Here is a 17,170-nt window from a genome sequence, read left to right on the forward strand (position 1 = left end):
AAGAAAGAAAGAAAGAAAGATGAAAGAAAGAAAGAAAGATGAATTGAAGTGGGGATGTATCTTTGAGATACTAATTTCATTTCCATTGGATTTCTCAAAACCACATTGAGATATCACCTCACACCTACTAGGATGCCTTCTATTAAAGAAAAAAAAAAGGCAATAACAAGGGTTGGCAAGGGTATGGAGAAAAGAGAATCCTGTACACTGTTGATAGAAATGCAAATGGTACAGCCATTACAGAAAACAGTGTGGAGGTTCCTCAAAAAAATTGAAAATAGAACTACCAACAATCCAGTACATCCCACTTGTGGATGTACTCTGCTTTATTTAGAGAATTGATGTTCTTGCTATTTCTTGAACACAAACAACTCTCTGCTGCCTCAGGTCATTGGGCCTTCAGCTCTCTCCACCTGGAAGTTGCTTACCTGTATCCTCAGCTGAATGTTTTTCTTACTTTACTCTGGTTTCTGTTGAAATATTTTTCCAGAGATACCTTTGCTGACCACCCTGCTTTAAATGGGCTCTCCTCCCTGTCTCCTGCTTACTTCCATTATGGTTTACCTGCCCATATTTTTCTTCATAGCCATGATTACTACCTAGATTTATATTGATTCGCTTTCTCATTGAGTCCATAAAAGTGAGGACTTCATCATATTTAACATAGGAAAAACTGTCTATCATTAAGAAGGTATCAAAAAATAAAGTGTAAATGCATATATATGTATACTTTTTATTATATATAACAAATAATATATAGATATTATTTAGATATGTATACTTTTCAAGCCCTCTGTAGAATAAGTGAACTGGGCAGGTTGAAAACCAACAGCTTTTAGGCAAGTGAAAACCATACATACTTGAAGTCAATTTGTGATCTTAAAAAAATTCATTTTTTTCCACAGAAGAAGTCAAACTAAAACATAATATTCTATGGATAGTTTAACTTGGATCAATAGAAATAAGTTATTTAAAATCACAAATAAAGAATTTTATTAAGATACATTCTGTCTGCAGCAATATAAAGGCATACCACCACACCAATTATCTTGAGTTTGCTTTAAACAGATAAAGACCAGACATAGAGTTCACATCAACCACTGGCCAAGTTTTCATGATCTGATAGCCAGCTGTAGATGGAGAGTTCGCCTTATACATTCCCAGCTTGTATGCATTTCAACTTGTCTATTTCTTTATGCAGTCATTATAGATTGATAAAGATATCCACATTTGATCAGAATAAGGGGGGGAAAAGAGGATACTGAATATGACTAAATCCATAAGATGATATTATCACTTGCTTGTTCAAGTAATGTTGTAAAAACACATGATTAATTTTGTCATCTCAAAGGTGTTTCTATGATGCATGTGTTCAAAAACCAGAAAAATCATGTACTGTGTATTGAAAGCCTCTTCAAATTTTCTGTCTATTGACTTATTATTTGTATTCTACTAACCCTGTCAAACCTTATCAGATATTTCTTTACTTCAATAAAAATTTGTTTTTAAGCATACACTACTGTATGCTTAAATTACTTAATTACTGTTCTAAAATTTTAAGTGTAAATGCTACAGAATAATGTGTGTTCCTGACTAATCTAATACTATAGAAGCTCAAAATTCAAAACGCAGAAATAAAGTAGTATGGATAGAGCTAAGTGCTATTCCAAGTTTTTTCTGTAGAGAAAATTAGAGCCTGCATATTCATTGCAGGGACTGTAAACACCGCGAGAGTAAAGTCCCAGTATTCACCGTGGGCCTCGACTCAATGCATCTTTGTTGGATAAACAAAAATTTGAGGCTATGTAAATGATCCCTTCTCCCCCAAAATTAAAATAATAATAATAACAGTATTAGCCATTTACGTATAATTGATAAAGAGTTAATATAGTCTTACTTTGGTCTAAAATGTGCTTACTCTTCTGAATGTGATATTGGGAAGGAATGAATTATATTCACTAAGCAATGAAATATATAAGCATGATAATTGTATAACTGAGTGAAGATGTTATGCCATTCCTTAAGTAAAAACTGCCCTTTACTCATGACCTTGTCTCAAGAGCAATACAATAGCTGAAATGGGACAAGATATAGAAAATGTATGTAGAGGCTCCTGCCATTCCAGGTGGAATAATAACAGTAATGAATTTTCTAAGGGCATTATTTCAAAGGACTTTTATGTTAACAGTAGTCACAAAAATATTTCATTTTTCTATATCTAGTGGTGGGGGCATTAGTCTCTTATGCAGACATATGCACAAGATATATTTTTGCTTTTGAAGTCCTACATGGTAGTAGGATACTTTCTTGTTCCTAGGTAATTTCTACTAATGCCGCTATCAATTGTGCCTTCAAACTATTCAATATCTCACCCTTGTGTGCTATGGGTAGTGCAGGGTTTTTTTTGTTTTATAGCCTTTGTTAATGCATTTGCAGACTGCACTGAAAAGAGCCTGAGAAAATTACTCCATATATCAGCATCAACAGTATAAATTGCTTTTGTTTCTTTTCATTTTTAATCCACACACTGTGCTGGTGTGCCATATTGTACAAATCAGTAAAAAATAATAATAATAATAAGTGATTAAAGCTATTCTGGAAAGTTGTAGTGCTGAAGCAAATATATTTTTTTCAATGTTTCTCAAAACTAGGCAACAGAAAGGTCACAGAAAATAAAATGTGAAGCTGAGCATGCATTCTGTCCTCTTCCAACCACAAGGATTTGAAACATTTGCAATTTCTGACTTGGTGATTAATTTAGCATCGCTTGTGAAATTAGTGAAATTAAAATATTTTTCATGCATATAATGCTATTCTCTAGCTAATGAACCTTGAATTAAATTTTATTTATGTAGATATGCTAAGTGTGGACATAGGAGGTTACATGGTAATTATAAGTTATTAGTAATAGCTGTAATAAATCATATTTTAAGAAATCTTACAGTGACATTTTACAATTAAAGATTATTTTGTAACCAACTGTATTATCAAGATAATGATTTTCTTTACTCAAATGTAGACAGAAAAGTAAACTAAATTGTATGTTGCTAGCAAGTATTGTATAAATTCTAATACATTAGTTTTTATGTCAGACTTGCTTCATCATTCACACTTTCTTTTCCTCCTTTAATACAGATCATCAGTGCCATATAGAGTAAACTATGTGAAAGTTTGTGATTTTAAGTCAATCATGTTTTCTCTTCAACATGTGATGAATTTCAGTGTTAAATACACTTACTTCTATGAAAGAAACAAAAATGTTATATAATTCATAATTCACTTTTTAAATTTTGCCTTACAATATTTTAGTTTATTCAAATATTGTGGCACAACATTAAATAAAACATTACCTGATCAAATAAATGCTACCAAATTCTCGGGCTATATTAATCTGAGTTTATCGCTGCTATCATGAGAAACCTGAATTTGCTCTTTGTTGCCCTCTGTAACTTTATTATAAGGATGTCTACAATATGGTCCAATCTCCTTTTCCAGTCTTCTTTCTCTTTCCTTCCCAAACTTACTTTAATCTCCTGCCACACTAACCTACTTTCTAGAATCCAAACGTGCCCAGTACTTTTCTCCCTCTATAACTTCGCTCCTTCATAACTGAAACACTTTTTTCTATCAAAACGCATAGAAAGAATGGTCACTCTTCAAGGACCATATGCCATAAGGCCTTTTGCTGTTCCACTGAGCTTTCATTTGTATGCATGGAAAACTCATCATAGTCTGCCTTGGGTAGAGTTATAACTGGGTTTAGCTCTCTCTTTCCCACTCCATCTTCTGGATTAAAAATTCTTAAAGCCAGAAATTTCTTGAGATTTCTCACTTTTCTATTTTAAACAGCATTTATGAAAATTCTTTGCCCAAAATATTCTGTCAGCAAAATATATTGAACCAATATATAAGTGAATTGCATCAATTAGTTTAGTGAGGCCATTCCAAAATAAAAACAATAGTTCTTTATACAGTTTTATGTTTAAATTAAGTGAAGGGGTAGAATGATGCCATCAGCTCTACTTTGTCTTAGAAGTATACCTAGTTGCCTTTAAATAATGACTACATTTAGATAAAATAGGTTGAATTTTCCTCAGAAATATGTCATATCTCCACCAGAGGTATAATATTCTTCAATTCTTACCTCCAATGTGTACTTACTCCCAACAACTGCCATCTAAATTTTTGGAGCTACTCATTTATATATATTCCAGAAGGAATAAAATGCACATGTTTAAATATATAATAAATATATTTTTAAATAGTTTATATGAATAATATCTATTAAAATTAGCTGCTCAGTAAAATCTATACTAATTGAAATAATCATCAAAATAGTATTGATTATATTGATATTAACTATCAATGCCACAATTATTTGACTTCTCTCACGTTAAAACTCTATCATAGAAAGTAAATGATAAGAACATTTTCCTGACTTAGTACATTAAATAAATGCAAATGTTATTTTATACCTTCTGCAAGTACTTCTCATTTTCCCTTTTAAGTAATAATATAAAATTTGAGGTTGTTGTAAATTGTGCCTAATGTATTCATCAGGGCTTACATGTTAAGTTATTTTCTTGGCTTTGCTTCTTTTCAATAAAGAAACATGAACAATGTACAACACAGAAACGAATTGTCAGGCTTGTGAATAATCTGTGATAGCTTGTCAGAAAATGCAGGGGAATTTTATATTTGTGGCTTGAATATCCCTAAATCACCAAGTCATTCAGCTCTTACTCCCTGTTAAGATGATAGTTCTTGTCAGTACCCTATTATGTAACATTCAAATTAAATACAACACAGAATTAATCCTGGCTTTTCCCTATAGAACTTAAAAGAAAAGTGAATGAGGGCATAGTTAATGGGCAGGAGGTTAGTAAGGTTTGAGGTATAGTAATTAACAGACTGGGAAAGAGAATAAATGAGATACAGAATAAGATATAATAATAATCTGCTTTTGGAATTCCTAATCATGGAAATGTCTAGCACATATGCCCCACATATGGCAAAATATCTCCTGTACCCCTTTTTCTTTCTATTAATGGTCACAAAGTATGTTTAATTATGCAAGCTGGCATGTAAGCCTTTATGAAAATATATAGGTTATCAATCTAAATACATAAATATCATGGGAGATAATTGAAAATTACTTTTATGTCCCACATAATAACTAAATATCTTATAGAAATCAAGTAAGTTTTTTCATGATTACATAAAAATCAGGAGCATAGCTAGTATCAAGCCTAAGTGTAATTGTAGCTCCGTGATTCAACTGTACCACCAGATTGGCAAGATAAATTCTGAGTGAGAGGATGCTGTGTTAAGAAAGGGGACTGATTAAGTCCTTTATGCTTTTAGTTCAACAAACATTTATTTAGAACATTTTATGTATAATCCAGGCAATGTGCTAGGTACTGTGAACTAAAGATTAGTTAGATAGGGTTTCTTGGGGAGCTTCTATTGCCATAAACAGCAATAACAAAAACAAATGTCAGTGTCATGCATTATGTGACATATGATACAGATACGAGGTTTATAGGCAGGGACCTTATCTTGTACTATTTTTTACACCACACAACTTCTGGAATAGTACCATTGAAAAATTTATTGATATTTGCCTGTTTTAGAGATCGAACTTTGGCTTCACTGGGGGCTAACTCCAGCATATTGACAGTGAGAATACAAATCACAGTATTATTGTGACAAATACTGTCACAATAATACTGTGATTTGTATTCAGCTAGAAGGGCTGAGCTTCCCATCAACCTCTGCCAACCAAGTTTGCTACTCTTAATGCAGTTCACATTAAATGATTTCATTATGTTGACATTTTAGTTCTTGTTACAATAGTTAGTAAAATTAAAAATCCACATGTGGTAGATGGTGTTACAAGATTCCATTAAAGTCTGTTAAAGTGAATTATTATATGATTATTTTCTTATTATTCCCTACTTCAAGGATATGAAGTAATTGTAATAGTCAGTTTCTTGTCAAAAATAATATAAACTTAAACTATAACAAAAGAGAAAATTACAATGCTAAGGAATTCTATGGCAAATACCACAATGATGACATTGAAAAACAAAGCAAAAAATCACTTGCTATAGTATATAACTCCAAAAGAATTTAATTTCAAATTGAAGCCCAGTCAATTTAGTTGAGTTTTATATCAGAAGACCAAAAATTCAGATCCTTATAATCTGCCTTGAGTTGTACCTCCCCGGAAATTTGCCTGTTCTAAGGAATTAATTTGATATTTATCTTGAATATATTCTTTTGTCAATAAAAATTAGTTGTCATTTACATTAGACACCTAAAAGATCAAAGATTGGAAGCTGAGAGAACAGCTCGTCCATGTTATTGCTTCACTTGATCTGCTGTTATTCTATTCATTATATCATTTCATGGGTGAAATGAGAGTTTCCTTCAAACCAAATAGTGTCAAAATTGTAAGTGAAATTGCATAGAACTCTTCCCCAAATCTCTCACTGTAGTGTACCCAATTGCTTCCTCTAGTGAAAACTTTAGTAAGACTTAAGTATACATTCCTCATGTAATTTGTTGAATGCTGTCCATTTCTCTCAAATATAATTATGTTACTTTAAAAGCATCTTGAATTCTCCTCAGACTAAATCATTGATTTAGAATTTCATAGAATTGCATTTATGCTCATTTTAACGTTAAAGAATAATTTGATCAGAATTAGGTGGTTGGTTCTTACTTTTGGCGAGCTTCTTTCTTGCATCCCCTCCTACCTTTGGTCTTTTCTGTTTATCAGTATGTTTTCATCCATTGAGGGTATCTAGAGTCTAATATTGTGAAATCATGGCTTCACAAGTACTCCAGCTTCTGAACTTCTAAGTCTAAGAACTAGCTTTTAAAACGTGTTTTAGCTGCTAAAGTAAATTTTTTAAAGTTTACTTGTAGGGCTTTTAGAATTAAATAAATGCTGTCTATTTAAAAGGATTGTGACTATTCGGGTTAATGTGGTCTTTTGTGATTTCAAGTCTCCATGTAATGTATCTCACTCATCTCTCTAGTACTTAGATTTCCACTCATATTCTATGGACTATAATTAAGATAAAACATATCTCTAGACCTCCATAGCCATGTGGTTTTATCTTCTGCCTAATGTAATTCTATGTGAACTATGTAGAAATAGATGTTATGGAGTTAAAAGTAGTATGACAAACGTTTTGTACTTCTTGTAAATTTATCCTGAAAGCAAGCCCACAATGTAAAATCATCATATGTAGATGAAGCTGTCGTGTTGGTTTTGAAATTTTTTATTTAACATAAGAATTATGCTGTTCAGGCAAAAGCCCCAGGAAAACTGATCAATTTAAAGATGTTAGTATCTTGAAAATTCTTTGGAAAGGCTTTTTGCTTTAAGGCTTTTTTTCCTTTAAGATTAGATACATGATTTTCAGAAATCTAAGATGCCTCAATAAATTAGCAAATCTAGTCTCTTTCCTTTGGGTAAATATTGCTTTCTCCCCATTTTACACATGAAGAAATTAAGATGAAGTAAACATATTAATATGAAGATAATATATCTAATAAGTGGTAAGGAATGTCTAGAAAATACATTTCCTACTCTTTCAAAGTCCATTCCAGCACTTCAGAGACTTTTATACAAGAGAAAAATAGGGTTTGGATACAGACAGAACTGAATTTAGATCCCAGCTCTACTACTTATTAACTCCAAAGAAGTTATGAATTGAGTTTGTTCATATGTAAATAGAGATACTTAATGCCTACTGCACCATTTCCTTGTGAATCTGAATATGATAAACAAATGCAATCTGCTGAATGCAGCTTATTAAATAGCAGTTATAATTTTTTTAAACTGTGCTGCTTCTCTGTAAATAGGCATAGAGCCTCCTCCAATGAATCTCTGTAAAGGGCAATTTTCATGTGAATATAAAGGTCCAGGATATCTGTGAAACAAGCTGTATTGTTGTTTATAATCTGATGCCTTTTAAAAAAGTTTTATTCTATTTTTAATTGACATATGCCCTTTTGATATACCTGTAAGCTGGTGTCTTAAAGACAGGGATAAATAAGATGGTGTCTTTAGAGTAATTTAGCATGAGAAGTTGATTATTCTTATTTTATTTCTACAGTTGTTCTCTACATTGATGTTCAACAGTGGAAACCAAAGACCACTTCCCCTAAGCTGTAATTTTTGTCCTTCCCACCGTTGTCATCACAGGGTATGGTGCTGAGCTAAACTCAAATATAGCAAAGCACCCGAAGAGCTGCTAATCAGCTCAGAACTATAAAAATCTCATGCCAAATCCCAACATATCACTTACTTATTCAATGACACAGTGCTGGCTTTGAATATGGAGCAAACCAAGGTTTAAATACATCATTTTCTCTGCTTCAGCCTTCAGCATGTATTAGGTAATTGCTACCCCATTCTCTCTGCCTCACTTTCCCAAAATTTGGGAAAGCTGAGTCAATTTATGTTCATTGTTTATCATTTCACCAACATCCTCCATCCTCTTAGGAAATGTGCTGAGTCTAGGCAGCTACCCTCGAGCACTTTGTAAAGATTTTTAGTTGGCTTCTCCTTTTCATAAAGCCAAAATTATGTATCTGTTTTATCTCAATATTCTCCAGTCTCTAACTGTTGGGGCATCGGAATCTGTGTAGATATCAATAACTTCTAGAAATGAACCAATTCCTTTGCATTCTCTTTCCCTTGTGTCTTCCTCCTCTTCTGTAGCCCCCTTCATTTGCCCACCACTTCCTGCCCACATCGCCACCCATTCTGCCATCACTGCCCTGCCAGCTTTCTGTCAGGAATATTGCCATGGTGGTCTTGATTTGTACACAGAATCGTAAGAGACATTCTGCTGTTTTGATAATGCTGAGAAAATGACTCTTGCTCACCCCTGTAGACTCATATGACAAGAACTTGAAGCCATAGCTTCAGATGCTTTTAAAGCTTTTTAAATAGACCTTTCTCATTAAAGAACTATATACCTTTGAACCTCTTATGATAAATGTCCTGGCCTCTCTTTCCGCAAATACCTAAGAGAATATGACATTGAGGGAAAAAAAAAAAAGGTAGAGGCATCACAGAAGTCCAGGGTCACCATCCAGTCTTCATGCCTCAGAAGTCATCTTTGGCAGCTGCCAATCAACATTCCTGTCCAGTTTTTATGCTCAGAGTATCTTCTGCTCATCTTCATTCGTTGATGAGAGTTTATTTAGCATCTACTCATTTTAAGTACAATAAAGTGGAAACACAAATATATAGTGAATGGCCTCCTCTGGTTGTCACAACAAAACCAGCATTGATGAAACTGAGGAAATAGAGAGATCATGTATAAATATGTGCTGAATTTTATGTTACAGAATGTAAGTACCTGACAGGCTTATAGGAAAGAAAACACCTGAGGAAGCCACTGTTGGTATGGAAGGCTTTATGGTGGTGTCAGCAATTGCCAGATGGGTACTGAATTAGCTCTTCATGGAATTAAATATAGAAGCTAAGAATTTCTTCAGCTTTCTCTCCTCTTCAATAGACAGTCTCAATCTATGACCTTGTAGTAAAAGAATGTTTACATAAACTCCTACCATTCTGTAGCATCTTTTGAACACTCTTCATTTCTCTTCACTTGGGGATGCTAAATGTGGAAGCAAGAACTGTGTGGTGTCAGTCTGTAATAAAAAGAACAGATAAAGATTTCTACATATGCATACTTGTATCAATAGTACATGTGAATGTCACTTCACCGCATACAAAAACCATAAATTACCTTTTGCATTCTCACTTTTAAATTAAAGTCTCTTTCAGTGGTACTTATTTTTCATTATTTGAATCAGTGCATTGATCCTTTATTCATATTTTCTATTTTTTCTCATATCTCTTTATATAACTCATATCAGGCTATTCTGTTTCATGAGAGTGTTCACAATGGTCCATTTTAATAAGTGGACCTGTGTACAGAAATATTTAGAGCTAGAAGTCACCTTGGAGGATCACCTTTTCCCACTCTCTCATTTCACAGCTAATGAAATCAAGGTCAAAATAGATGAAGTGATTTGCCTAAGGTTACAGACTGAATAGAGGCAGAGTCAGAAATAGGATTATAAGATACAGAATTTTACTTGTGTCATTATGTAACCTTATTCACTGAAGAAACATTTATTTATGTGACAGGCACCATTCTAGGGACTGGAGGCCAACCAAAGCCCACCCCTAGGCACAGTTCTGCTCCTGATGGTCATATTTCTGCAAAGTTCTGTTAGACGTGCTCAGTGTGACTTTCTGCTATACCTTTTGGTAAATAATTTTGTTTTTTCATGCTTTGATAGTGCCCTTATCTTCACTTAGTCCCAATTAACTTCCCTAAGCTTCTCACTTAATTAGTTCACATCCTTTTTTGTTTTTCAAGGTACATACTGGCTCTCCTGACTTAGTGCCATCCTGCCTCATTATCATCCCCCCTTTCTAAAATAATTATTTTGAGTATAATGAAATGTTAAACATGATTGAACCCAATATGTGATTGTTGTAACTCTGGCTGCCAACAGATGTTTTCATATTTATTGACTTGTATAATAAAGTATCACAACAGAAAAATGAGTAGTTCCTTCATCTCTGCCCCCTCTCCCTTTTTAAATTCTTTGTTGGTAAATATTTGCTTCTATCATAACAAGAGCAGGCTTGTAGACTTATGCCTTTTAAATGGTTGTCAATGGTTAGACACAAAAGAGAAAAAATAGAAAAATTCTTCTGCTCTAAGTAGGAGGTACAATCCTTTGGAATTCTACCTTTATTTTCAAGAAAGTCCACATTCTGTACCATTGCCTTCTATACTGTTCCTACCAGCAGCACCACAGGTACTTCCAGTGGTTACCTGTAACTACAGAACATTTCTTTGTTTACTCTATGACTTGATGATTTCCTTTTCTTTCACTGCCTAATACTCTTCAGTAGTTATTCAGACAAACATTATTATCTTTTACAGCTGTAGACACAATCAGATAATGTTGTGCTTAATGAACAAACTAAAATAGCCACAGTTTTGTGTAATACAGTATTGATAATGAAAATGGCATTTTATTTTTGTTTAATATTTTTAAAGGGTAGTTATATGGTCTTTTTTTTTGGTAATGTTTCTTTCTCTACAATTTTAAACTCTTACAAGAAACTACAAGGATAGTACAGGTTATCATATGCCATTATTCTCTCTATATATGCTCTTTATTCTCTCTATATATGAATATATGAATAAATTGTATATAATTATATATTATATATGTAATTTTATATATAATATATAATTTATATGTATAGATGTGTGTGTATATATATATAAAAGAGAGAGTTCAAAAAAATTTTTTTAATCATTTGAGAATAAGTTGGAGAAATGGTATGCCCTATCTTAAATACTTAAAAGTATATTTCAGTATATTCCTAAGAACAGGACATTTTCTTACATTACACAGAACAGTTGTCCAATACAGGTAATTTATCTTTAAAATAATATTATTATCTAAATCACACTCTATATTCAAATTTCTTCTACTGTCCGAATAATGTTCTTAACAGCTAATTGTTTTATTCCCCCCTGGTCCAGGATCTAATCTAGAATCATGCAGTGAATTTAATTGCCATACAGTACTTTATTTTTGTATTGAAAAGCTTACATTCACAGTAATGATCTGGACAGTGTCCTTTTAAAAATAATCCCTGCTTGCTGACTGCTGTTCCAAGAATAAGAATTTAAGCCAAAAGATACGTAACAAGATCCCCTAGGATTAGTGACATCTGTGCTAAGGATATCTGTGCACATCAACCTTGTAACTATTTTCTAACCACGAGTTTTGGCATTTCAGTGGGAGAGGGTCTAAGACAGAAAACTCTGAGTTTATTAATATCTTACAGTTTTGAAATATAAACCTTAGGATTGCCATTCTAGTCCATTATGGGTTAAAGGGATAGTGTTTATAAGTAGCCATGAAACAAGGGTTCACAATGCATTATTTAAAACCAATCCTAAATAAATATTTAGCTCAGTGCTATGCTACTGAAGTCTTAATTAAAATCAGTATTTTCCCCAAAATAAATGCTTGCTATATTTAAAAGCAAAACCTGGATGTAAATATGTGTTACTTGTCATTCTTGAAATTAAGTCCTCTTTTTAAAAACTTACAGCTATGCACTTTTGAATGTCCAACACTAAAATGAATATAAATAGTTGTCTTCCTCCCCCAAAATGCCATAAAAATTATTTGTATATTTATAATTCCTAAATCATACAGCGTTTTGCTTAATTCTGTAAATAGACTATGGTTAATGCTACGGGGTATGAGCAGTTTGCTTTCTAGCCCCTGTCAAAGCAATAATAATCCCTAAGTCTCAGATATTTTTTCTCCATGTCGTGTTTTATCCTGCTTCTAAAACTGGATTAAAAAAATACTAAAATGTCATCAGCCTTACCAACTATGAATGTATATAATATTTTGTGAAAAAACATATAGAGATTAATGTTCTTTTAAAAGTATTGTACAAAAACCTAAAAGTATCAAGCCTTAATACGAGAAAATTATCGGAGTCAGTTAATAACAATTACATTACCAAAAAGTCAGAGAGATGATGGAAGTTGCAAAATAATGCTGTGCTACATTCACTTTTTCTCTAAAATAAAGAGAAAGCGTTTATACATGCAAAAGACAGAAATTAGCTACCAGAAAAATGCTGTGCACATCCATATTCAGAGCATAGATTAAGAATAAAATAGTTGTTTGTCCCCTACAGTAGAACAAGTTTGCCCATTCATCCTTGTGATAGATATGCATGCACAACCAAAATGAAATCAAATCCTTACAGATGGCTCATAAGTCATAAAAACTGTTTAATCCTTTCACTTCGTCTCTTTGGGAAGCCTGGCCCTTGGCAAGTAATAATGTACAATGTAGGTAGTGTCAAGTATTCTCTTATTTTTAAATAGAATGTCCTTGTCATCCTTAACAGGGTTTTCCCCCATATTTCTTGTAAAAAGCTCTGTGTCACTCTATTTACCTTAATGTGTGTGTCCACAGAATCTTGCTGTAGTTTTTGTTTTAATAAAAAAGAAATGTCAGTATACTAAAGCTATACAAAGCATATCTAAAATTGATTGTGGCTCAAAGTCATGCTTTAAGAGGCAGTCAGGCCAATTTAAGTGCATTTTAACATTGCTCTTCCTAATGGATTTTACTGGGAAACAGTTGAGTTTCAAGCAGGAATAAAGGAAAAGCAGACCTGGAAGATTTAAGTGTTGAACAGATGCAGTAAATGCGGCTTTGGAAATACAGCTGTCACTTCAGATCTTTTCTGCTGAGTAGCTATGTCAGCCAACAGCTAGAGCTGACGTTAAAATATTTTTGTAATTCTGTTGAAAATAGATGCCTTGAGAGCTCTTAAGAACAGAATAACATACCTATTATAAAACCTATTTTAAATATTTTATTCTTTCCTCATTTTCATGATACCTAAATTTTTTGAAGACTAAAAATGATGAGAACTTACATGAAAAGGTACTTGTCTCTAGAACCATGGAAATTTTCATTTATGAGTTGTAAACATGTCAAACCAAATCAGAAATTCCTGATATCTTTATTACATTAAAGCAATTCTTAATCTTGCCTCTTGAGGATTTAATTTTTTTCACTCTTTAAACTGAAAGTTGATCTTTTTTATGCAATGATGTACAATTATTTTTCTCCTAATCCCTGATGGGCTTCTAATATAAACATATTTGTGTGTGTGTGAGTGTGTGTGTGTGTGTGTGTGTGTACACATATCTATATATTAATGTGTATAAACATATGTATATTTAAATACATGTATGTTTATCCTATGTACTAGAATAGTTAGTAGGTTATATCTAAACATTGATTAGATTTTTAAAATAGGCAAATATGAATAACATATTGAAGTATTTCTAATATCAGTGAAAAATATAAAATTTAAAAGTAACATGGGCTATACAAGTTTGATTTGTAATAATTATATTGATACTCGAGACAATACTAGACATTTACTTGACTAAGAATCATGTGATTTACTTTAATGAATGTAATATTCTCTAATAATATCTGCCTAGATTAGTGTTATTCTAATTTCAATTTAAAGCAATATAGAAAGCATAATTGACTTTTCACAAATCAGTATATAAACTATCCACAGACTCCTGATCTCTAGCTTATCAAACAACTTTAAAATCCAACCCACATGTATTATACTATATATACCAAATATGGGTATACATGACATTTTTATTGGAATATACAGTAAGATTTTAAGTAAAAATATTAAATAATAAAATTAACATATGTATGACAATCTGAAATAATACTGAACTATGTGTAGTCAAATAACCTTTGTATATATTGTTTTCCTTTTAGAAAAACAAAATAATTCTGAAAGAAAGAGCACAAAGAAAAACATACTCCAGAATTCCTAATATAACAGTAAGTACTTTAATGACACAATGATGATAATAAACCTCTAAAATTAGAGCTTATAAATGTCTTTTATAGAAATACTAACCTTTCTATCTTCTAAGATAATAAATTAGCAGAGTAAGCAAGTTGAGCTGTCTCTCAATTTACTGGAGTAAACTGAAAATCATTTGTCCTATAATCCTCTTAAATAAGAGGACAAGGTAATCTTTGTGATACATTTATGGGGCAGAAAATGTTTATGGTGACTCTATCATTTCTTTTGGCTAGCATAGTATCATCTTAAATTCTAAAGAAGAAAACAGTAATAAGCTAGTTGTAATCAAAGTGCCTCATTTTCTCCATATGTGAAAAAAAGTTTTTACTTATTTTAAACAATATTTTAAATAGCATTGATGTGATTGTTTGTTTATAATCACTAAATTGGAATTATTTTAGAAAGGCAGCTACCTGCAGGCTTAAAATCGGCAGCATATTCTCATTAGTACATTTGTTTCTAATCTCACAACATAACTAAAAATGTATTTCCTAGAAACGTATTTCCTTGCTATTGTTTGATAATGATAATAGTTTTCCAAAATATGTTTTCACTAAGCAAAGTTAAGTACATGTTGGTGTCAACCTTTATGATAAAATTGGTGAAATTATAAAAATTTCAAGATGCAGGCAATTTTACATTTTGCATATGTGAATATTAAGAATAATAACATAAAGATAGAAAAGCAAAATCCATGTTGATGGCCCACGTTGTATCACATTTAATACCATTGAGTTTGAAAATGCAGTTCTCAAAAATTAGAAACAAATATTAGAGTAAAACATAGTATAATAAATTAACAAAATGAAAACTTTATATTAAAATATATCAAAATAGAATCAAGTTAAATGGAAAGAACATTGTTTGATATAAAAAGTAGAAATTTCTAAACAATTTTTGTAGAGCATATACAAGTTATTCTTAAATAATAAAATTTTCTAGGCCCAAAGAACTTTGATGCATAAGTCACACCTTAATTTTGAATGATTAGGTATAATTAAGTATCATTATGATGAAATAAATGAAATGAATCTGAAATATATTTTATTTATTTATTTCTCTCTGCCTCTGTAAGACAGGCAGAGAGAACACATTTTTTTTCTTTTACCTGCCTGTCTGAAGATTATTATGTTACAACTTCACACAAAGCACTCTGCCAGTTACTTTTTGTGTAGTTATGAATGGCCATTTATTTTAAATCTGAAATCTAAAAAATTTGTAATTTGAAATGTTCACACTTTTAAAAACTGTGCTTTGACTTAAACAATTAACTCCAAATGTATGAACGTTTGAGTTTTCAGAGCAGGTTATAGGCATTTTTACGTCATTCTGGGTACAAGGATAATTTAATAATCAGATTTTTCTGTCATATATAATAATTTTTTAAACTCTGAAAATCTGAGTTACAAGATACCAAATAAGAGAGAAATTTCTTTTTGACATAGAAATTTTTTATCATCTTAATAACCTAACATAGTCAATGAAATCATTCAGCCAAAATAAACATTTTTCAACACCTAAAAGACTAGACAGTTTTAAAGTTTTGTTTTTATGTATGTATTTCAGTTTTTAAACATAATTTAAATTCTGTGCAATATTCATCGGAAAATGGTTGAAGTTTTTTAAATGACAGGACCAGACATATTTGTTATAAGCTCTTTATACAAGAACTAAATAATATCTACTTCACTCCCTTACAATTTCTCTGCCCTCTGAGTATACTTTCATGTGAAAACAATCATCGATGCCTCCTTCTCTACTCTGATTTATGTATAAGTTATTTGGTCTATGGTTCAGGTTTGTCCTATGTAAGTTATTTGGTTGGAACTGCAATTTTCACAATTGTATTGAAATAGAATTTAGCATAGCATACATAGGAGAGTTGTCATTCAAGTAATGAGATACTCTGTTCATTTGGAGTAATACATAAAAAAAATAACATACATGTTTCTAAAGAAGAAATCATGCCTCTTTTTGATGAATTTTTATATAGTTTGAAGCAGTTTTTCATCTCAGATTTTAATTACCTATTAATAAGTATATGCTAAATCACTCATAAATTGCATGCAAAGAAAAATGACTCAATTCAACCTCATGTAATAAAAATATAATTTATTCTTTAAATATTTTATCAGATATTTAGGAAAAGGAATACTCTGAATTAAATGAAATTGTCAAAATATAAGAGTTCTTAATATGTCTTAACCACTAAGGAGTTCATGAGTTAGTGTTAGACAATACATGGAATAAAACATGATATCAGATGAATATAATAGATAATACAGTGACTACATTTTATCTATAGACTGTGCATGTGTTGCTAGCCTATGAATGAGTTTTATGAATTGTATTTGAACCAAACTTTATAAATGAAAGATTTTTAGCATAGGAAATCTCTACAAACCTCTTACAATTTTGCTTTTAAATCCATAGCTTAAGAACAAGTTGATAATTGATTAAAATATTACTATACTGTTACTAATTAAGAGCACATTGCATTTATTGCTCACAAAAGGTTTTGGTGCTTAAGAAAGATAAGAAATATAAGATAAAAGATAAAAATATAAGATGCATTCTTATAAGAATAGAAGAATAAAAGACCATTGGAAAGTAAATTCTAAAATACAGCTAACCCTTGAAACCAACTCCCACGAAGTC

At 31.6% G+C, this 17,170-nt stretch overlaps 1 protein-coding gene across 6 annotated transcripts in view; it reads left to right on the forward strand.

The window, feature by feature from the left end:
* SYT1 (synaptotagmin 1) overlaps positions 1 to 17,170 on the forward strand; it is a 566,059-nt gene that overhangs the window by 159,974 nt on the left and 388,915 nt on the right. For 4 of the 6 annotated variants that reach the window (XM_032296338.1, XM_032296345.1, XM_032296355.1 and 1 more), the window contains exon 3: positions 14,419 to 14,484. The exons of the other annotated variants lie outside the window; for them this stretch is intronic. The gene's annotated coding sequence lies outside the window, so the exon portion shown is untranslated. The remainder of the gene's footprint in view (positions 1 to 14,418; positions 14,485 to 17,170) is intronic. 6 annotated transcript variants of the gene reach the window in all.

This window comes from Sapajus apella, unplaced genomic scaffold, assembly GCF_009761245.1.
Source record: "Sapajus apella isolate SASKATOON/1434 unplaced genomic scaffold, GSC_monkey_1.0 scaffold2, whole genome shotgun sequence".
Classification (NCBI taxonomy): Eukaryota; Metazoa; Chordata; class Mammalia; order Primates; family Cebidae; genus Sapajus; species Sapajus apella.